The 23,967-nt window shown below is 33.8% G+C and overlaps 2 protein-coding genes across 4 annotated transcripts in view; one reads left to right on the forward strand and one right to left on the reverse strand.

Annotated features, from left to right (window-relative positions):
* The window catches only part of LOC149420795 (chitooligosaccharidolytic beta-N-acetylglucosaminidase-like), a 60,369-nt gene that overhangs the window by 30,592 nt on the left and 5,810 nt on the right, over positions 1–23,967 (reverse strand). The window contains exon 1 of one of the 3 annotated variants that reach the window (XM_089635542.1): positions 21,895–22,020. The exons of 1 other annotated variant lie outside the window; for it this stretch is intronic. The gene's annotated coding sequence lies outside the window, so the exon portion shown is untranslated. Of the gene's footprint in view, positions 1–917; positions 1,001–21,894; positions 22,021–23,967 lie in introns of those variants that run through there. One more of the 3 variants, XM_089635541.1, reaches the window with a different exon arrangement.
* Positions 11,318–23,967, forward strand: part of LOC149420796 (transmembrane protein 126) — a 30,753-nt gene continuing 18,103 nt past the window's right edge. The window contains exon 1 of the mRNA XM_089635546.1: positions 11,318–11,487. The gene's annotated coding sequence lies outside the window, so the exon portion shown is untranslated. The remainder of the gene's footprint in view (positions 11,488–23,967) is intronic.

Genomic DNA, 23,967 nt, shown 5'->3' on the forward strand with positions numbered 1-23,967 from the left:
CATTATACCTATATGTAAAAAGTAGAGAAAAGTATATGTTTTGTAATCAAGTCGTAAAAATATATTTTTTCGTGCGCTTACATTGCAAACGCTGGCTAAACCTTATGAGATACAACAAAATAATGTACTACGGAATTGAATATCTTCAAAAGGCCTACAAAAAAGTCCGCGATGGTATATGTCTATATTGCACATCAATTCCGGGAACACGTCACCTTGTTTCAAATAAAATTATGTACAACAAGCACATTCACAAACACGATACAAGAACTTACAAAGAAATTAGGCTGCCAAAAAAAGACAAAGCCAATACACAAAATGGTTTTTTTTTTATGTACAAAAGAAGACAATATTATAATGCGCTGCCAGAAATAATAAAGTCTGCAACTATTGATAGATTCGAGCTGGATTGTATGAGACATATTAATAAAAAAGAAAATGCAACGAATTAAAAAATAATAATAATAAATTAGACTAAAATATGGCTAAAATTAAATTAAAAAAATTGAAATATATAATATTACATTAATTAACATAAATCAAACAAAGCGATATGTTTTTAATAGAATTAAATGAGAATTATTGTATTCAAGCATTGCGATAGCGAAAATGTTTTTATGTTAGAAAAGTCGGCAATTATTTTAATTGTAACTATTGACGTGTAACAAGTTTATTTCTTAAAAAGTGTTAAGGACGGGTTGTTTCGGGGAATTTGAACAATTCTTCAAATTTCAAAGTTAATTTTCAAGTCCTGTTATTATTTCAGTTCTGTCAAGCAACTAGCCTATAATGATATAATAACAGAACTTGAAAAGGACTTTCACAGAAACCGAAAATGAACTTTGAAATTTGATGAATTGTTCAAATTCTCCGAAACAACATGTTAAAGATTGAGATGAGTAACCGGAGTAACGTACCTGGTGTTGTCGAAGCAACAATCGAAATCAAACAGACGATTTTGAATTGATTCCTGTTTATAAAACAAAGGCCGAATACTGGATCCAAAAAGTTGTATCTAAATATACAGGGTCTTCGGGAAATACTTTAATAACAGTTCACGAAATATTATTTAAATCAACATTTACAATAATAATAATTTCTTTCAATACATCGTAAAATGAGGACACAGATTTCGATATTCATTTAATTCATTATAAATGACTGCCTCCGTGGTTCAAGGTTCGCAAGGCTCTCGACTATCAAGCCGAAGGTGGCGGGTTTAAATCCTGGCGTGCGTGTTTAAATTTTATTTATACATTTAAAACAATATATGTATATTATATTTGCGGCACGTTCCAGAGTGGAAGATACTTTAAGTATGCCCTGGTTTAAGACTACCATTCAGAATCGAAACGGCTTGAGATGGCTTTAGACGTGTTTAGTGACCAGATCTGAATAGCCAAGTACTCTCCCCCCACCTTCCTCTTCCCCAACTCCTTCCCCTACCTTCAGCATCAACATACCCCAATTGGGGAGGCCATAGTCAAACTGGCTCCAGACAGTTGGGAGCAGTTGGGATTGGGATTTTTTTTTATGAAATATAAAAATGATAATTCTAATCGTAAATCTAGGTACCTACCTAATATTGAACATTATCATTTATAATCCTCGTGCATCGTATTTAATAATGGTTATTTGTTACTCGTGACTCCCGTGACGAACAAAATCTATTTAAATAGTAAAGTTCGGTTGCATTCACTTAAAGAGGGATTTCTTACGAAAAGTAATAGAAAATAATGACGTGTGAGAGTATCATGTTTTTGTGAAGACCGTGTACATTTTATTCGGAAAACTGGTTTTTACTGCGACGACAAACTATGTATTGAGAAGTGATATTATTATTATGAACAAATAGTCAACCATTAATCAACAAACTAACAAGTATCGAGGCATTATCTACCGTTCTATTGTGATAACTCCAACGCAGAATCTCAATTCTATACCCCCGTTTGCCGTATACAAAATTTGGGTAATGACTATAAAGATGTTGTTGATATATTCAACACATCATTCACCAAATATAAACAAGTCATTACCCAATTTATTTCAGAAAGAAGAATCATCATCATCACTTTTGGCTCTACAACCCCTGGAGGGTATTGGCCTCCTCAAGAGTCTTCCTCCACTCATCTCGGTCCCGCGCCAGCTCTCTCCAGTTTCGAAGCTCCAAGGCAGACAAATCTTTGAGGACGTTGTCGCTCCATCTTAACCTTGGCCTTCCCAGGCTCCTTCTCCCTATCGGTCTTGAGCTCAGCAGGGACTTTGGTTCTTGATGCTCGATCATTCTCTCCACATGACCTATCCACCAAAGTCTTCCCAGTTTTATGAACTTTGTGACGTTAAGCTCCTTAAACAGAGTATAGAGCTCATTGCTATAACGTCTGCGCCAAAATCCATTTTCTAGAACCGGTCCGAAGATGCGCCTCAAAATTTTCCTTTCAAAAACATCCAGTGCTCGCTCATTCTTCTTAGTTAGAACCCACGTCTCGGCTGCGTACGTAAGCACTGGTCTAATTGGTGTTTTGTACACTAATACCTTGGTGGTTCTGGAAAGCAGTCTGGATTTTATTTGTTTTTGTAGGCGGAAATAGCAGCGGTTTGCATTCACGATGCGCTTCTGGATCTCCTCTGTAGTGTTGTTATTGTTTGTTATCAGGGAGCCCAGGTATGTGAATCTTGGTACCGTTTCAAAATTTTGGCTTCCACATACGAGAGATGGGGTTTGTTGGGTACATCCTACGGCCATGTATTTGGTCTTCTGCTGGTTTACTACAAGACCCATATTTTTGGCAGAACTTTCAAGATTTATGAAGGCGTCTTGTAAATCATCGGGATTTTTCGCAATTATGTCGATATCATCAGCGTAAGCCAATAGTTGAAAGAAAGAAGAATATCAAATATAATATAATTTAACTATGGAAACTACGTAGCTCTGTTTATCTTACCAAAGTTTTGTAATTTTCCTAGTATTATACTTTTTCCATCTTGCATGGTGGAGTGTCTAGTTTCCACTTTATTTCGTTTTGACATTGTTTTTGTTTAAGAGGTTGTCTTTTATTATGTCTTATATTTTCTTTTTGATTTTACTTTGATTTTGTTGTTTATTTAGATGTTATTTGTAAAAAAATAAGAAAATAACACGTAAAAGCCCAGCCGGGCGTGAATTTAAAAATAATGGGCGATGTGATTTTTCTTCAAAAAATAGCCAGGTCCATTGTTGATTGCCCAGAACTCCTAGAACGAATACAGATACGAGTTCCTAACAGACGAACCAGATCAAACATGATTTTTAGCCTCCCTCGATGCTACACTAATTCTAAGCAGAATTCTTTCATCTATCGTGCGTCCAACACTTTTAACACACACTATTCACAATTTAACATATTTAACTCTGCACCACACTCCTTAAAATCCCACAGACACTCTCTCGATACATTACAATAACAATAACTACAGATACAATCTAATACAACCACCACTTTATTAACTTCCTTTATACATACCTCAACCTAACCGATCCCTCCTCATCCTACCCCCTCCCTATTTCCCCCTAAATAACTTTTTTTCTTGAAATGTAATTTTCACTTGTATATAATACCTATGTGGAAACCTGTAAATGGTTTATTTACTGTAACTAAATTATTATTATGATGTTATTGATTGAACTGTTGGTATCCCAAATAAAATAAATAAATGAAAAGTATATGAGAGGAGGATAATAAAATAGCCCTACTAGAAGACAATTACCTTTATGAAAGAATGCTTGACATGTTCGATGGATACATTTTTCTTCAATCGTGTAACAAAATCTCACCTTGTAAACATTTAAAAACAATCAATTTTGTGATTACTTCGGCCGCTTGTAATTATTTTATAATTACATAAAACATAAATATTGTTAAATATCCACGTCCGGCCATTGTTTGTTTTCCAAAACCGCAAGCTGAACTAATTAAATGAGAAAAAAAACACTCTTTGTTTAAACCGTTATTATTTTTAATAAAAATTACAAACATGTTTCAAAACCAAAGGTTTCTTCATCAGAATACAAAGTATAAAATCTAAATAAAGTACTAGTGGATCCCCCGCAATGCTTCGATATTGCTAATGTCTTTTTTGGGCGCCTCCGACTTATTCCACCATTCACTACTGTATACCACAATGTTACTGTTAAAAAACTACATTACATGGACTTTAATTCTACTCCGTATCTCAATACGGTGCAGAGATATTGTGGTAATATTTTAAATTGAGCCGCTATCAATAACAACCCTTACGTAGATAGCGATAAGGTTTAAATTCCCGCTTAACACCATCCGCCTGTTTTGGATTTATGCAAGAAAAAAATATGGCCAAAAAGTGCCTTTTATTTTATTTTGTGGATGTTCAGGCATAAATATTTAAAAAAATTCGATCATTTTATAAATAACTTAATTTTCCACACTATACAATAAAATTATAACCGAAAATGGGTTCGTAAGTAGGAGATTTTGAACTTTAAAGCAGTTTTCATAGGCCTTATACATTATTTTTTTCTGGGCTTATAAAAAGACTTAAGTATCTAAAAAAATACTCGATTATTTCAAAGGCCAAGATGTATTCTACTCGCAGTATTTAATTAAAGCATCTGAAACATTTCTAAGCGACCAAATTTTCAAACCAAAAACACATGATTTTGCATTACTACGTATGGCATCGCTTAAGAGGAAGCTACAAGCCAAACATGTGTATATTCTTGGTATACCTTATATCGTATGTAATAGACATTAACATCGCTTGACAAACGAAGTCTAGAAACGTTCGATTTCAAGCAAAAAACTAATTTATTTTGCAAATAATTTTATAAGAAAGCAAAAAAGTTAATCAAGTGAAACTGTCACAAATAATCTTAGCTATAACACTGTATTTTTTAAAGTTGTTTCCTTTATGCGTTCATACATTTCTATTGAAAAAAAAAAATTTGTAGTTTGCATTCATATTTTTTATTGAGTAATTTATTTTTTGTATTCTACTCAAGCGAAACGATAGGAAAACCTTCAAATTATCTAAATCATATTTTTGGTATTCGCAATGTACACAAATTGGTTATAAAGATTAATCAAAATAGTGATTTGGCATTAAGCTTCGCCTTAAGCAGCGCAAGGGTTCCTTTACGGTTCTTCGGGCTTTCCTGACTTATTCTACCATTTAAACAACTCTAAACACTCCTGGCACTAATAAGAACAAAACTTTGAAATTTTTTTAACGAGCACAAACATATGCAGGCTGAGCTTTTATATAGAATTTATCTCAACCATTTGGGATGCATTTTATAATATAAGATGTTGTCCTGCCACAGACCGTCTTCTATGTAGGAAAATTTTAATTTGTGGTTGTATGTATTTTTAGATTAGAAATCAGAAAATAAAATTAGTTAAAAAATATATAGGTATATTATCTCGACAACAGTGCCACCTATCGGGGTCCAAAACAATTCTATATTTCAAGCTGGAACCAACCATAGGGGAGACCGAGGGGTTTTGAAACAAAGGTGAGTTGAAACAGTACCGATTTCTCCGAACTTAAAACCGTTGGCGAATTGGCAACGTCGCTTTTCAACCGTTTACCTCCGCCTGCTGGCTCGTCAGTTCGCTTCAGTGCCGCTAGTCGAGCGATTGTGGAGTTGTGCGTGCCGTGTCTCAAAAATCGTCAAAAGTAAGTTTTTAACGTTTTTTTACAATGCCTATATTTTGATAATGGTTTTGTATTTTGGTTAAAGTTATATGTGTTTCGAAAGCTCATTAACTAACAATTTATTACATATGTTTGGTACAATTGATTTTTGTGTATCTGCTTCTTGATTGTGGATTAAATAAAAAATGGGAGGTTTTTTCGTACTGAGGAGATTTGAAACAGACTGTTTCAACTCTCCTCGTTTTCAATTTTTTTTTAATTATTTTACGGGCACAAAATAATATGTTTTTTTTGTTGATTTAATTTGTTTATTTTGTTTCAGAATATTAATCCTATTTTATAAAAGAAAGACTGACAGAGGTATGACGAGTCTCGAAATATATGATCTCGCAGCAGAAGAAGTAACTTTGCGACAGAAAAGTCTCCGTGACGCGGCTTCGAGTTACACCCTGAACAATACCTCCCTCTACAGGCATATTAAAAAAACGACTTATGAAGCTAAGGAAATGGCGACTGCTCCAACGGTTGGATATCCCGAAAAGACCGTTTTTTAAATCTTCAATTTACCGGCTACTCCTCCTCAAATCAGCTACGAAACAGAAGACGTACCCAAGTCTGCAGAAAACTCTGATAAGAATTCACCTGATCTGGCGATATATGAAGTTATGCTTAATACGAGTACTATCACGATGTCTTCAAACACTGAAGATATAATACCTGTAGTATCTACATCACGAGATACTTCAGTTACTGTGACAGCAATTCCATTCTCACCTGAAACTCTTAGACCCTTGCCAAAAGCTCCACCAAGGAAAGGAAATCAAACAAACAGATGCAAAGTGAAATCCGCTGTCTTAACCGACACTCCCGTAAAGGATGAACTAGCTGCAATCGAAGCAGCTAGAACGGCTAAGAAAAAGGTGAAAAAACCTTGCTTTAAAGAAACAAAAACAACAAAAAGATGAAAACCAGGAACTAAAATTAAAAAGGTCAAGGTTGTCAAGAAACGAAGAGGAAACGAAGACAGTGCAGAAGAAGAAGAATCCCTTTGCCTTTGTTGTTTAGAGGCATATTCAAATAGCAGAGCCAAAGAAAAGTGGGTGCAATTACTGGAATGCAGCAACTGGGCTCATGAAGCTTGCACTAGTGGGTAACTTTCTTATGTTTGCCACAACTGCTTTTCAGACTGACGTTTTTTTATTTTCATAATATTTTTATTTCTGTTAGTTTGTTTTGTACTTGAAAAGTTTAATTTTTATTAGTAGGAATGAGGAACTTTCTTATGTTTGCCACAACTGTTTTTCAGATTGACGTTTTTTATTTTTGTCAGTTTGTTTTGTACCTACTTGAAAAGTTTAATTTTAATAAATACCTTTAAATTAAATCATCATTTTTATTTTACAGCCCTTAATACTTCTCAAAAATCATATATTTCAACTCTCCTCGACCCCTGTTTCATCTTACCTCGGTATGAGGAGAGTTGAAACAAGTTGACTTGTTACGGTTAAGTTGATTTTTAACCACAATATTTAACACTTACAATTTATTTATGTTAGTCATTCGCAAGTGTAAAGAATGACCTATCGATTGGTACTAATATCATACGATTTATGTCTATAGTATTTGGTGTATGAAACAAAATGTGAAAATTGTTTCAATTCCCCTTGGTCTCCCCTACACATGCCATACACATTCACAAATTTCATTGAAATCGGTTGGGCGTTTTGGAGATTAGCGTTTACAAACACAGTGACACGTGATTTTTATATATTAAGGTCTCCAAATGTTGATAGAATTTATTAAAAATACTGGTTTAAGGTTAAACGCGACGCTTGTTATATTCTATGTGTGCATAGATGGAGTTAATCAATTTATTTGATTAAAATACGCTTTTTGCAAGTTATTGCTTTACAATATTAAGACAAATTATTTGTTTGCACCCGTACATACGTAATATCAATATGAATAAACAGTTTTGTCCGTAAAATAAATCAATTCTTTCAAGAAATGCATACAAATACAATATTGGATTGAATCATTATTACGACAAAATCAACAAAACCAGTACTATATTATTACGAATATTGAATATCTAGTGAGACGTAATAACAAACCGATTAGGATTTTATCTACTCTTTATTCGTTGCGATTACAAGCGAGTAATTACCTGTATGTAAGTTGGAAAGGTAATCACCATAAACAAGTAGGTACACATTTCCTGGTAACTGCAGTCTTGCTTGAATATACTAATAATGCTGTTTACTGGTATACATCTAAACAATACTTACAGCAGATTATTTTTACCTCTGAATCGTATATCATAAACGAATTTTCTCGATTCAGTTTGAAATTAATTACCTACTACTAGTCCGGTCAAAATGGACAAAAAGTTAAACATGTGAGTTTTAATCGTAACAATAACAAAATATGTTACTTACTTGGAATGATAATGTTTTTAAGTTTTGTTGAAAAAAATTGCATACTATAGTAAGTGCAGCGAATGTTGAATACCTTTTTCTCTTTTTGACTTCCGTCAGCAATTTTTTTTTCAAAGTCATCCTAAATGTTAAATTGTTTCCTTTAATATTTTGACAGAAGATCTGAATGTTGCCGCATTGCAATAAAATCCAAAGAAATGGAATATGTCTGAACGAATCCGAAAAAAAAAACTGTTCTTGAAAGGTGATAAAATACGCTGGAAAAAATTATAAAATAATTTATATTATTGAAAATAAAAACATACTTTTTGATGTTTTAAAATTTTTAATGCGAATATAAAAAAACAAAAATTACACACTTACGTTTTAAGTAATTAAAATTACTGATAGCGAAAAAATACATAAAAACACATTGCTATAATTATTGAAAAGTTATCAAGATTTCCAGGTTAGTTCACATTTGTTGCATTACTCAACTAACAGTTTTTTTGTGAGGAATCGCATCAAGGCTACTTGAAAGGTAGGCAGTATTGTATGACATAAAATAATAAAATTATTATACTAATGGTCTCCCAACCGTGAAGGACTGCCAAGGACTAATCCTTAAACACTTCAATTCAATTCAGTTTATTATTTTAAAAACATTACAAAATTGATTATTTTAATGCGTATTTAAAAAAAAAATATTTGATAAATATGTGTATCAACTAGACTAGTAGAAACAGAGATTGCCTTTTAAAGGAAGCTTGATGCTTCATTGCTGCTAAATATGTCAATATCCGAATTTATTCTATTCAAGAAAGTTCTGAAAGAGTACAATCCCAACTGCCATGACCATGAGCAAGTTAGTCCTGCAGGCTGGGAGACAGGACAGTCTATGCTGTCAGCTGTAGGTGACGGAGGTAACCATCGGGAACATAAAAATGAATACTCTTCACGATAGTCGAGTTTTCAAACCATCCACGAATCACTCAGTAGATGGTATGATGGTTGAGCATACCAAACAGAAAGTTTTTAGGATAGAGCCACGGGTAGCCAGCCATATCCCCTAATGTCTACTTCCATGGATGCCAGGAGCCACAGAATGAGGATTAATAATATACGAACTACAATGCAGGAAGATATGACCAGGCATTTAGATAGCAGATATCAGTAGCATTGCAATCCAGAATCAACAATATAATCAAATTAGGTTGATGATAAAAAGATTCTAATGGTGTACCAAAGATAAAATTATGTAGGTATGTCTATTATTTTTAAACCGTGGGATGCAACGAAGGTGCAACCTTTTTGTGGACACTCAGAACCCAGAGAAAATTAACATAATTCGTTTTGATTTTATTTGAATGCAAAATAAACAACACAACATATTATTAGCAACTTGTATGGGTAATATTTGCTTTGTTTAAAGTAAACATGTTTTCTTTGAATCACACTCATCGTTATTTTGCAAGCCGGGTGTTAAAAAACAAAATAAAGTGCCTGTACTAAAGTTAGATTTGTATCGTGGTTATAAAATGACTTGTTAGCAGTTGCACGGCTCGTGACTTTTGGGTGTACTAATGTTACAAAAATGGCATTATAGATGTTATTGTAGCTGAAAACAATTTTTTGTTTTCGAAAATTCGATTTTTTGTATGAAGATTTTTGTGAAATCCGTGCGCCGCACAGCCAAACGGAAATTTTCTGAAAATCATCATAAAACATACCGAATTTTCGACAAAAAAAGTAATGCAATTTTTTGTAATATTATCACTCTAGTACACACAAAAGTCACGAGCCGCCACTGTTTGTTAGTATTAATTGTTTTAGTTTTAAATAATTTAAGTTTTGAAAAATTATGTCAAAATTTTAACTACATAAAACTTTTACCTACAAGAACAAATCTAAATAAAACCATTTATTAAAAACTTAGTTGCGACATTTCGGGATATTCTGAATTAAACTTTTTTTTAAATACCCCAACTAAACTAGGCAAATGCCTGTATCATTGTGCTAACGAAATATAAATAAAACATATTATTATACAATACTGATATACCTACATATACGTAATAAAACTAATAATATTTTTTTAACAAACGAACATTTAAATTTTTATTTATATAGATAGAAGATTATATAAATAAAAATGTAAATGTTCGTTTGTCAAAAATCTTAAATCTCCGAAAATTTTTCACCGGTTTTCATTTGAATGCGCGTGTACTTAAATTATGTATATGTCATCTGTGACAGGTGAAAACATGATTTTTTTTTAAAACAGCGCCATCTGTTGGACGTAAAAGCAACACGCGCTATTGTTCCTCTATCTGCACAGACAAACTGAGCAACAGCAACGCGTGGCGTAGTTATTCACAGAAAATATGTAGTTTTTTTTTAAATTTAATGTTTTAAAAGTATTGGTGGTTCAAACATTTTAAAATCATTTTGTTATTCTAGAACAGTATAAAGGTAAGGCGGAGCCGGCCATATGAAGGCACAATTGGATCAGTCCGCTCCGGGCGCCAAATTGCCAAGGCGCCAAAGCGTTGATAATACCTAACATCTAACAGTCCTAACACATCACCCTTCTGATATTTTTTCATAAAAATGGCACTTCACAAATTCTAAATAAATTAATATTATTGATTACAGTGATCACCTACCTAGCCAAAAGTTTACTCGCGCCAGGCGCCGTTTAGCTTAGGTCCCGCCCTAATGTAAGGTATACAGTATAATGGGGAGAATGGCTACGCTATTAAACCACCTACAAAACCTCAGTGAATCATCATCATCATCATCACTTTTGGCTCTACAACCCCTGGTGGGTCTTGGCCTCCTCAAGAGTCTTCCTCCACTCATCTCGGTCCCGCGCCAGCTCTCTCCAGTTTCGAAGCTCCAAGGCAGACAAATCTTTGAGGACGTTGTCGCTCCATCTTAACCTTGGCCTTCCCAGGCTCCTTCTCCCTATCGGTCTTGAGCTCAGCAGGGACTTTGGTTCTTGGTGCTCGGTCATTCTCTCCACATGACCTAGCCACTGAAGTCTTCCCAGTTTTATGAACTTTGTGACGTTTAGCTCCTTAAACAGAGTATAGAGCTCATTGTTATAACGTCTGCGCCAAAATCCATTTTCTAGAACCGGTCCGAAGATGCGCCTCAAAATTTTCCTTTCAAAAACATCCAGTGCTCGCTCATTCTTCTTAGTTAGAACCCACGTCTCGGCTGCGTACGTAAGCACTGGTCTAATTAGTGTTTTGTACACTAATACCTTGGTGGTTCTGGAAAGCAGTCTGGATTGTATTTGTTTTTGTAGGCGGAAATAGCAGCGGTTTGCATTCACGACGCGCTTCTGGATCTCCTCTGCAGTGTTGTTATTGTTTGTTATCAGGGAGCCCAGGTATGTGAATCTTGGTACCATTTCAAAATTTTGGCTTCCACAACGAGAGATGGGGTTTGTTGGGTACATCCTACGGCCATGTATTTGGTCTTCTGCTGGTTTACTACAAGACCCATAAAGTGAATAAAAGATAGAAATATTTTTTTAACACGAGGCTGCATCGCAACTGATATAATTGATTAATTTACTCGTATGTATGTTATTAATTGTAAATGTTGTGAAATTTAACTGAATTCTCTGTTTTTCACAATAAATAAATAACAATACTGTTATTTGCCGAATGAAACATGGGCGGACCAAACAAGCAGTAATGCCATACCGCGAAAGTGATAATCGGTAGATTTTCATGAAAACTATCGGTAGATTAGATTCTAAAATCGGTAGAATTTCAGAATGGATTTGTGTGGGGTATTGCTCACTCAGTACTGGATTCCCCACAATATTTTTTCGAATCCATGGGGGGGGATTGCTAGACAATTTTTGAGAAAAATAATTACCCACAAAAATTTCTAAATAAATTCAGAAGTATGATTCCCAACAATATTTTTTCGAATCCATGGGGAGGAAGTGGTTAGGGAATTACGAGAAAAAAATGACCGTAATTCAGAATCTTTTCGCTGACTTCGAGAGATTCTCGTAAATTTCGGTTTATTTCACGAATAGATTTTTTGCCGAAATCAATAGATCTACAGAAACTTCGGTAGGTAGGAATCGCTGCAAGCAAGCGGCACATTGAACTTAGGCGTGGGTTCTTATTACAATCGGCTTGTATAATTTAATCATTTAGAGCAGGGGTGTCAAAGATACGGCCCGCGGGCCGCATGCGGCCCTCGGACCCTAACAATACGGCCCGCGAGCCGTATGCGGCACTCAGGTCCCATCATTACGGCTCGCTACCACGTGACAATATTATGTCACGGAGGACAGAACCACACTCTTTCATTGTAGATTTTAGATGTTCAGAGGACAGTCGATGCCTACGCGTGTTTAAAATTGCAAGCGATTACAGTGTAATTTCAAGAGACGCGCGCATCGGACGCGGTGCGCCGTGCACCGAGCGTGAGCGTAACCTTCTCTCTTACGCCGGCTGGTGGCGCTGGTCTGGTGCACGACTCGTACTCACGACGCCCCCTCCCCCCCGACCCCGCACCGCAAGGGTCGCAGTTGCCGGTCGCCGGCGCAGTCAGATTTAAGCCTTAGCATCGAGCGGTCGCGTCGAGTGTTTATATTACTTACGTACTCATAGTTTGTTGTTCATTCAAGTTCTAATATTGGTACGTGGCATTATGTCGCAAAAACGTAAAGTTGATAGTGAGTGCAGAGTTTTTCAGACAAAATGGGAAATCGCATATTTTTTCATGGAATGGAAAGGTAAATCACTTTGTTTGATTTGCTTTCAAACAATTTCTGTTTGTAAGGAGTTTAATTTAAAGAGACATTATGATTCGAATCATAAAGGAAAATTTGAAGGTTACACTGAAAAGATAAGAATGGACAAACTATTATCTTTAAAATCTAACCTTTACGGCCAACAGTCGATATTCACTAAAGCTAAAACTGAAAGCGAAGACGCCTTAAAATCCAGTTTCATTATTGCATTAGAAATCGCCAAGAGATCAAAACCTTTCACTGATGGTGATTTTATTAAAGAATGTATGTTAAAAGTGGCTGATGTTTCATTCCCATCACAAAAATCAACCATTCAAAATATTCCGCTCTCAAGAAACACTGTTGCTTCAAGAATAAGTGATTTATCTCAAAATTTGGATTCCCAGCTGAAGGAAAAAATTAAGGAATTTACACACTTTTCGCTGGCTATTGACGAGAGCACTGATATTATTGAAACTGCTCAACTTGTTGTCTTTATACGAGGTATTAATATTAACTTTGAAATATGTGAAGAACTATTGAAGTGCGTTCCATTGACAGGCATCACTACAGCAAATGATATTTATTCTGCTATTGAGCATTTAATAGAAGAATATGAACTCGGCTAGAATAAATTTTGCAGCATAACTACGGATGGCGCTCCTGCCATGGTTGGCAAACATTCAGGTGTTGTGACTAAATTAAAACAGAAAATTTTGTGGGAATTCACTGCATCATTCACCAGGAATCACTCGCATCCAAATATTCAAAAATGGACCATGTCATGCAACCGGTAATTAAAATAGTAAATTTTATAAGGAGCAGAGGTCTAAATCACAGACAGTTCAGGCAATTTTTACAAGATTTGGACGAAAAGTATTCCGATGTACCTTATTTCACGGAAGTTCGTAGGCTCAGTCGAGGGGCAGTTTTGGAAAGATTTTTTGAATTACGTGACCCTATTCAAGCTTTCGTGTTAGAAAAAAAAGGCAAGCCAATTGATTATGATAACGACTGGTGGCTTGATTGTGCATTTTTGGTAGATATGACAAAACACGTGAATGACCTCAATATAAAGTTACAGGGTAAAGACTTGATCGTCACTCAAATGTATTCGCATTTACAAGCCTTCGAAACAAAATTAAGACTGTGGGAAATTCACATAAAAAACCAAACACTCGATCATTTTCCTCACGTGAAATCATTTGGCACAGTGAACCAGACAAAATTGGATGAGTATTCTCAACTTTTGCTGAATCTGATCACAGAATTTAACAGTCGTTTTGAAGATTTTCGCAAAATGCATCAAATGGAATTCCCACTTTTCAACAATCCATTTACTTTTGATGCTGCACTGGCACCAATTCATTTGCAAATAGAATTGATACATCTCCAATGCGACAGCATTGTAAAGGATAAATTAAAGGAAGTTAATGCTACTACATTTTATACACAATATTTCAAGAGTTTGAATAACTATCCAATTATAAGAAATCATGCGGTACGTATCCTGTGTATGTTTGGTAGTACGTATTTATGCGAGCAGATGTTTTCCGTTATGAAAATAAATAAAAACAAACATGGCTCACGGCTTACGGATGAAAATCTCCAATCGATTCTAAAAGTAACTACGACGAATATGACACCCGACATCAATGAACTTGTCAAAAACAAGAGAAGTCAGGTGTCCGGCTCAAGATAATTTACCTTGTTACCCTTCTTTTTAACTTACTGAATTTATAATAAATAGGTATCTAACTAAATAAAGATTTTAACAATTAAGTATGGGTTTTATTTTTTAAATATTGAGTCCGGCCCGCTTACACACGCCAAATGTTATAAACGGCCCTTAAGAATATCCAGTTTGACACCCCTGATTTAGAGGCCGATGATTCTGAAAGAATATGTATAATTCTGAAAAAGTCAACCGAACAGCATATTTGCTTTTTTATATAGGTAATGTAAACTGTAAATTTTAAAACTTTTGAGTACCAAATACAACTTTAATGCGAAGCTTAATCCTTCAGGCCTCTGGCATATTGACCGTTATATTTCTTAAATATGCTGTCAGAAAGTGGAGAATTTGTGTAATTTCCGCTTTTCAATAAAATCCAATTAAATTGGATATTTCTGAAAGCATCCGAAAACTAAAAACTGTTTTTGAAAGATAATGAAATACGCTTTCAAATTTTATTGTTAAAAATAAACATACAATTTTTAAAACATTAAAATAATGAAATCAAACATAAAAAGTTTTTAAAATGGCTCACCTTACGTTTTTTGTCTAAACACTGACCTGAAATTACTGATAACTACAAAAAACACATATTTTATTAGATAAATTTATTGTAAACATTACAGCCACCTCGCTTTTTTGTTGTTTCATTTAAAAATAGTAAATAAAAAATTCACAAGGTTTCATAATTTTTTCTCTAATTGCGGTCAGAACCTTTGGTTTCATAGAGGTGTACGTTTTAATTATTCTGTGGTTAATTTATATATTTAAATGTAAAGCTTGGAGGTTTCTATTTCTATAAATGTAAAGCTTGGAGGTTTCTCTTTCTATTAAATTTAAAGCTTGGAGGTTTCTATTTCTATTACCTACCGTTTAGTTCGTATTTCTAATTATGGCGGTAAGGGAGACGATTGTTTAGACTTAGACAACGATTTCAATGGGAAATAAATGACTGCGGGCTCACAATACAGAACAAATAATTAGACTGAGAAATTAACGTGAAATCACTATTTTCGATTAATCTTTACTACGAATCGGTGTACATTATGAATACCAGAAAATATGCTTTGGGTAAATTAAAGCTTTGCTATCGTTTCACGTGAATAAAATTGTTAACTCTATGGGTTTACATTGTTTGCTTATCGCTTCGTTGATCAAGGGAAACAGTCACAGATAATCTTTGCAATAAAATTTATTCAGCTTTAAAATTTTATATTATTTAATTTGGTTTTACGCCCCGCCTGGCTTTAATTTTATAACATATATCTAATGAAAAAAAAAAATTTAGTAGTTAACGCTTATATTTTGTATAAAGAATGTAGTTTTTACTTTATATAGCACGAATAAATAGCACAATTGCTCAATATAAAATGCATCTACGCTGATGATGCAAACTGCAAAGCTGTCTGAAAAGTTGGCTGGAGAAGATGCAGAAAGCGCAACATGACTCGAAGGCCTAACAAACCATAGTAATATTGTTATTTTTTTTCAAAATTATGGCATTTTTTTCCAATTAATTTTTTTCTAATGTCTTAACACGTTGAATCGATCGCCACGGTAAAATAAATTATTTGTGCATATCTTCGAGGGAAAAGGTCTAAACGATATTTTTTTTAAATTTAAAATCAATAAAATCACAATAAAACCATTTTAGTTCAAGTCCCTTTTCTGTCTGCCGCAAAACATAGTTTTATTTCAATTCTTAGGCACCCATATGACACATGGCGCCACCTGAATGGATGTGGGTGTTAAATAAATATTATTGTTGATTTGACGGCGGGTAAAACTAAATTATTAACACTTTCGAGCGATCAAGAAGGTCAAACAACATTCGCACAAGTCAACGCTTGGATAGGTAACCTAACCTAACTATGTTTATATATAGTAAGTACTATGGTAATATAATTCAGATACAGTAATATAATAAGATTTACCATTGAAAAACGTCAGACGTTTTTGATCGATTCATTAAAATTACCATCTATACAGGGTGTATCGGCACGTACCCGACAAACTTTAACCAGCTATTCCTTAGCATATTAGGAGTAAAATATCTTATGTGCACTTTGCTGTCCGGTAACGTTTTTTTTTAATAAAAAAATTACTATTCATATTTTCACCACATGTCACCACTGTTTTATCATTTGTCAAAGTTTGAAAACCCATCTGGCAATATTTTATTCGAATTCCGTTGAATAATGTACGTGTGTACCTATATTGGCGCGCTTTTACAATCACAACGAAATGGCACGGCACCATTCGTCTCATTTTTAACTATTATTATTTAGTGTGTGCGAAAGAGCGAAGACGCTTTTCGATATACTTGCTTATGACAGCTGTTGAACACGAAAAGCAATGCCAATGACAGTGATGGAGTGTGGAAATTTTTATTTTTTTGTTTTTAATTGAAAAAAAATGCTACCGGACAGCAAAGTGACCATAACATTTTTTACTCCAAATGTGCTAAGGAATAGCTGGTTAAAGTTTGTCGGGTTAGTGCCGATACACCCTGTATACAGCTACATTTTCCTAACCGCATTGGAATCGAAACGAGTTTTATAAGTTCAATAGCCGCGAACTAACTTTACATAATTTCTCCATCAATCTGTGTTTAACTGGACAAATAAAACGGCCACCATCTTGAAATCGGAACTGGAATGTAACAAACAAATTTAAAGACAAATGAAATGAATATAAAATAAAACACGATAAAAGTAGTATAAAACATGTACATATTCATTAGTACTTTTGTTTAAAGAATTTAGTCAAAAACTAAATACATTATAAATACAAATACAAATTTACCATGCAACATTACAAATTTAGAAAGATTTTTTTTGTTTTCATTATTTATTTTGGCTCTCGCCCATAAGGGTGATATTGGCCATACACAATTTATATTTTTCTTATAAACAAATAAAGTAAATGACAGAATATAAATACACAGAACATAAACAAGCCTAACAAAAACATAACATAATATACTTAACATAAACGGTACAGAGCTGGTAACAGTAGGTAATTACAAAATTATAAAAATAGGATCCTCAAAAATAGGTTACCAATAGTGTTATAATAGTTATATTAGTGGGCGTTTTTCGTTGTTTAACAAAACAGATTTTTCCAAAATTAGTACTTAGCAATTTTTTTCAGAACTATGAAATAGATAAACTTATAAATAAAAAATACAACAAAACAGCGAAGAAAAATATACAAACTATTATAGGATAGTGTTTTAATTTAAACTGTCAAAATATACAGAGTGGGGATTAGTTATCAAATGAAAATAGGAACCTGAACAACTGAACAAATGTAAACAACTGAACAAATATAAACAACTGAACAAATGTAAACAACTGAACAAATGAAAACAAATGAAAACAACTGAACAAATGTATACAAATGAAAGGGAAAGAAATAGGTTTAATAGTCAAATATTAAGGCCATTTTTATAAATAAATTTTGCCAACAAATGGTAAAATTTCAGGAGTGTTGAGACTAAGAAGGCAGAGTATACTGGTAGGGAATTCAATATCAAGTTTTACCAATTCATGCAAGAAGTTTGGAAATTGGTCATTGATAGGACACTATAAAAAAAAAATTGGTCCAGAGTATCCTCTGACCCACAATCACAATACGGCGAACTGACTGTGTGGAACCTGGAAAGATGGCTAAGACAACAAGTGTGACCCAGCCGCTACAGGGTTATAGAAGAAATATATTTTTTAGGCATGGCAGTGTATTTGTGAAATCAGGGCTTAACAGGAATAGAAGGTAGAATTAATAAGTACTGGTAACCCTTTATCAGAGAGGATGTTGTCCATTCAGGGGACCATTGGAGTTGGTACTTAGTCAATATTCGAAATAAAAATGTACCAATTAAAAACAATAAATTACTCAGACAAACTTCAATGCTCCGAACTCCAAATGTTAAAAAAAAACTATGGGGCAATTCAACTATAAACATCTTGAAGAAATTGTTTATAATTCATTACCAGAATATCTCAGAAATTTAAATAACTACAAAGATTTTTAAATTCACGGTAAAAAAACACTGAAAATATAAAGTAAATACTTTGGCATATACAGGGTTTTCCAATAAGAGGTGTTATTTTGAATAGCCCGCTATTTCGGTAGATATTACTTTTGAAGCTGTCATTTTTTGATATTTGACAAGTATAAACTACGCCATAAATAAAAATGGAACGATACACGCTTCAACAACGCATTGAAATTATTAAAATTCACTTGAGTGAATCAAATGAAAATCATCTTGAGTGATGAGGCCCATTTCCACCTCGGTGGCTTCGTCAACAAGCAAAATTGTCGCATCTGGGGCTCGGAAACCCCAATAATTATTGTTGAAAAGCCTCTCTATCCTCAACGTGTGACTGTTTGGTGCGGTTTGTGGTCCGGCGGAGTCATTGGACCTTACTTTTTCGAAAATGAGGCTGGATCAACAGTTACGGTGAATGGATTGCGCTATCGAGAGATGATTAATGATTTTTTATGGCCGGAATTGAATGGTATTGATCTGGACAACGTTTACTTTCAACAAGACGGCGCTACGTGCCACACAAGCAACGAAACCATTGATGTTTTACGATTGAATATCAAAATAACACCTCTTATTGGAAAACTCTGTATATAAAAAAAATAACGAACTAAATGACATATCCCCATTGATGTAGTCTAATTTAGTCCACGCATATCCCCCAAACACACAAGCCTAGCTTTATTATGGTGGTAAATCTTACGTATAAAATTAGGTGAAATTATTACTATATCTTCTGTAAATTATGTAACATTATTTTTGTGAATAAACATTTTTTTTGTAAATACATATATAAATAAACACACACACACATACATATATATATATATATTTATCCCGCTATATATATATATATATATAGCACCAAGCGCCACTCCTGGGTGAGCGCTGGACCAACTCAAGACAACGCCCTACATAATTATTCTTAATTGCTTATTTTTATTTATTTATAGATTTTATCGTATCTCTTAAAATTAATTGAATTCAACACGGGCATATATGCCTAGCATGGTGGTCAAAAAATAACAATGGCTGTAGTAAACAATGAACCGAATAAAGAGAAAAAAATCATGTAATTATTGTTTATTTTAAGATTCTATTGTATTTCTTAAAATTGTTGTGTTCATGTAATTACTGTTTATTTTTTATTAATATATATATTATACAATCAATGTGTGTATCTATATAGGACGTGTGGGATCGCACTACCCTCTCAACATCCTGGAAAAAAATATGATTTGTTTTTCAAAATGTTTGTGTAAAATATTGCAATTCTATTTATAATTTTGAAAATTTTGAGGGTTGAGTAATTTCATCTATGATTTTCTCGAAATAACATAAAAAAACAAATTGAGCATTAATTTAGTTTTTAGTATTAAAAATGTAGCAAAAATCTCTTTACCATGTTGAAAACTATTCCATAACTATCCCAATGGCGCCTGACACGAAAAGAAGTCGATTATTTTTCACGGTCCATGTTTCATCCATGTTCTAACCACCGAAATTTCTTTTGCGAATCATAGATAATGGAAACAAAATAACTACATAACTACTACTGAAAATAGCACCTACGCACAGCGGCGCCTCGCGTGTTTCTGTTTCCGTTTTGTTTTTAAACGTTTCTTTATTCATATTTACATGTTATTGTAGAAAAGAGACAGTAATTATTTATTATACCTGCATACACACGGCTCCGCCCGCTTTGATAGTAGATGTGCAGCATAAATAAACCAATCACATGTGCAGTTTAATTGTGACCTGGCGACGGTCGGAACCGGCGCGTTTCCATGCTTTCCATGCCTTGATTTAAACATATATATATCCTTTTGCTTCTGCAAACTATTCCGTCAATTTACTTAGGTAGGTACCATTTATTAGCAAAAATCAACAATAACTTTTACTTGGGTAGTTACTAGGTAACTTACTACCGATTAAAACTTGAGTTCCGTAATTTCGTTTCATTGAGATATACAATAAAATGTTCGATTGACATATTTAATAATAAATATGTTAGACATAGTAATTATTTACTACCGATGAGATCAATAAGAAAATTTGTGTAAAATAAATTTTAAAAAGCTTTAGTTTAAAAAGTGTTAAGTGAGCTACCTAATTTTATTTATTTAGGACATCTAACAGATTTTTTTTACATTCATAAATAATAAACTTGTAAATAATAAAAATAAAATCTAATCACAGATTTTCACATAAACATCATATCATAACAAAAAATAAGGGTCCAGTCCTAATAAGATACAATCTTTATATCGTTGTTGTTGTTGTTTGGTATTGTAAATTCTTGGTAGTTAAGTTAGCATTATAATAATAATAATAATTGGATGACTTGTATATTATATTCATGGCTACTAAGTACTTAAATAAAGTATTTTATCGTTTTGCGTACTATTATTACCAAGAACATCGGCAAAGTAATGTTTGATGTCATTGTGGAGTCATCAGGTAATTGGTTTATTTATGATCATCAGTCGCTATCATAGATACCTACTTACATCACTAGTCACGCAAAACATAAACAGTATTGTTTTATTTCATGGTAGAGTCATCAGAATCAGACACTAGTCACGCAAAACATTACAAAAGATCTTTTATAATATAGCTGTCCTGTTGTGCATACAAATTATATTCGTTCGGATGAAACAGGGAACGCGGGAAATGCATTATGAATCAACATTTACAACTTTGGGTTGAAATAGTTACTACTAATAAGTACTGAAATAGTTAATACTCATTTTTATCTAACTGATACAAAGTGTTTTCTTAGGACGGGTTGTTTCGGAGAACTTGAACAATTCTTCAAATTTCAAAGTTAATTTTCAAGTTCTGTGAAAGATATTTTAAGTCCTGTTTTTATTCAGTTCTGTCAAGAAACTAGCCTATAATTATATAATAACAGAATTTGAATAGGACTTTCACAGAACCCGTAAATGAACGTTGAAATTTGATAATTTGTTCAAATTCTCCCAAACAACCAGTCCGAAATAAAATGTGCCGATTCCAGTGTACCCGATATCTACCACTTTTTTTTAATTTCTGCATAATTTTATCGTTCAAATTTCATTTTTCACAAAAATTTGAAAGCCAACTCATAAAATAGGTTACCGATCCCTGACGTCGCGTCGGGTCGGTTAATCAAAAACTAAACGTCAAACTGTCAAATAAAATAATATAACCTTCAAATAATGCAGTCATTTCGTCATAAAATAGGTAAAACACTATATGAAAAGAATACCTTTCTCTGTGATGGGAGGCTCCTATGAGACGCAAATTAATTATGTGTTTGATCTGCTATAATCCTGACAGAATAAACGAAACTAAACTTCTAACGGCTCATCGTAACACATCGCGTCAAACCTGTGTAAAACGAAAACGAATACTGAATTGAAAACATGAAAACAGCTTTCACTTCGCAAAAAACTGTTTTTCGAAAGCTGTTATTATTTATATATGTGGCAGGGGATTTGTTATTTAAAATAAGTTTACAGTACTGAGGAATGAACTACCTACATCCATACGTTTTACAATTGAACTATTTACTACTAATTTTTCTTTCTTCGTGCCTAATCTCCATAACCTCATCCAGTCATACGTATTATGCATACGTAGTTATAATTATAATACCTAGTTCTTTGTGGTTTCAAAAGACTAGTATACTACAGTAAAAAAATATGTAATAAAATTGTGATGGCCCATTAGGTTTATTTATGGCGATAACAATCTAAATATGTTATATTTTACTGTGTTGTGTGTATTTATTAAAACCTTTATTTTACAAGTAAAATTAACACATTTTTTAACTATTCCGCATTTCAATGAATTATTAAATATTCTCAGTATCGCCCTGGTGAAGGACCATTCACTCAGAATTGAAAGGTATGCTTGAAAGGCAACTGTATTTGATGACCAGATCTGAATAGCCAGGTAAATGCCAACCTTTCTTTTCCCCATTCCTTCCCTTCTGCCCAACAGTATATTTTAATATGGGATGCCATGTTCCCTCTGGCTCTGGACACACTTGGGAGCAGTAGGCACTCTCAAACGGCATTCTCATTAAATTCTTTTTTATAATAAGCCTCATATAAAGTTTAGGTATAGATATTGTCATTTTAACCAAATAGTAATAATTATTAAGTGTATCCAACAGTTGAATTCTGAGCTTATGTTCGCAGATACTTGATTCTGTACAAACAGAGGGGAGATTCATTTGATTAACAATCCATATTGATCTGTAATACACAGGAGCAATGTAGGTTTGCTGTGTTGTATTTTACAGATATTTCAGTAGAGTCCACTCAAAGAAGATAGCAATCCTCTGCAGACCGATGCACCTGACAAAAACTTAACTGACTGTGCTCCTGAGAGAACACAATTGGAGCACCTATTAACTGTCGATGTCAGCTTTATGAGAATGGGTCATCTCTATGACCAACCTTAAGATTTTTATGTAAGATGATGTAACTATCCTTCACTTAACCCTTTTCTTTTCCACATTCACAAATCCCTTCCTACATCCCTTCCTTATCCCGACTCACAGTGTCGCCCAACCATGTGGGGATATAGTTCCCCAGAACTCTTGCCAGATACCTAGCTCATAATTATCATAGACATCCAAAGTGATAGACTAGCCTATCACGGAAAGGGGAACAAACCAAGTTGTACGGAGCGGGGAAGCGGTGTGACCCTCTCACTTTCTGTAATTTGTGAATAAATGAATCTGACAGTTTAAAAGCAACTCGCATTGTTTTTACCTAGCCAGCAATTGTGCACCATTGTAAAAAGGACCAGTAATTCGTACACAGAATTTATTTTGGAGGACTGAATAGTAATTACTATATAGTAATTACTATTCAGTCCTCCAAAATAAATTCTGTGTACAAATTACTGGTCCTTTTTACAATGGTGCACAATTGCTGGCTAGGTAAAAAACTTGCAACACATCCCAAATCGGGTTAACATAAGTTTGGGCTTGTATCCAAAATTAAATATTTTGTTACACTATTTAGTTAGACACTTTTACAAATGTGTTATAATTTACCCACCTCACTCATTTTTTGCATCGCTACACTAGGCGGTTTGGTTAAAAACGAACATTCAGATCCTGTGCAGAAAAGTCCCACAAGGGACTGCCCTGCAAAACGTTGCCTTACTTTAGTGAACTTTACTTTTCTGCTCGGGATTTGGTTATTTCATTGTGCACTCTTCGGCGGTCAACAAAGAGCTCTGATGTCATGAAATTTGCTCAGCTTTTCTGTCAGTCATTTGCTTTTAAGTTAGACAAACTGTGAATATTGTAAATAAATCCTTA

The sequence above is a fragment of the Hesperophylax consimilis genome, chromosome 9 (genome assembly GCF_061612785.1).
Source record: "Hesperophylax consimilis isolate HC1 chromosome 9, BYU_Hcon_1.0, whole genome shotgun sequence".
Lineage (NCBI taxonomy): Eukaryota > Metazoa > Arthropoda > Insecta > Trichoptera > Limnephilidae > Hesperophylax > Hesperophylax consimilis.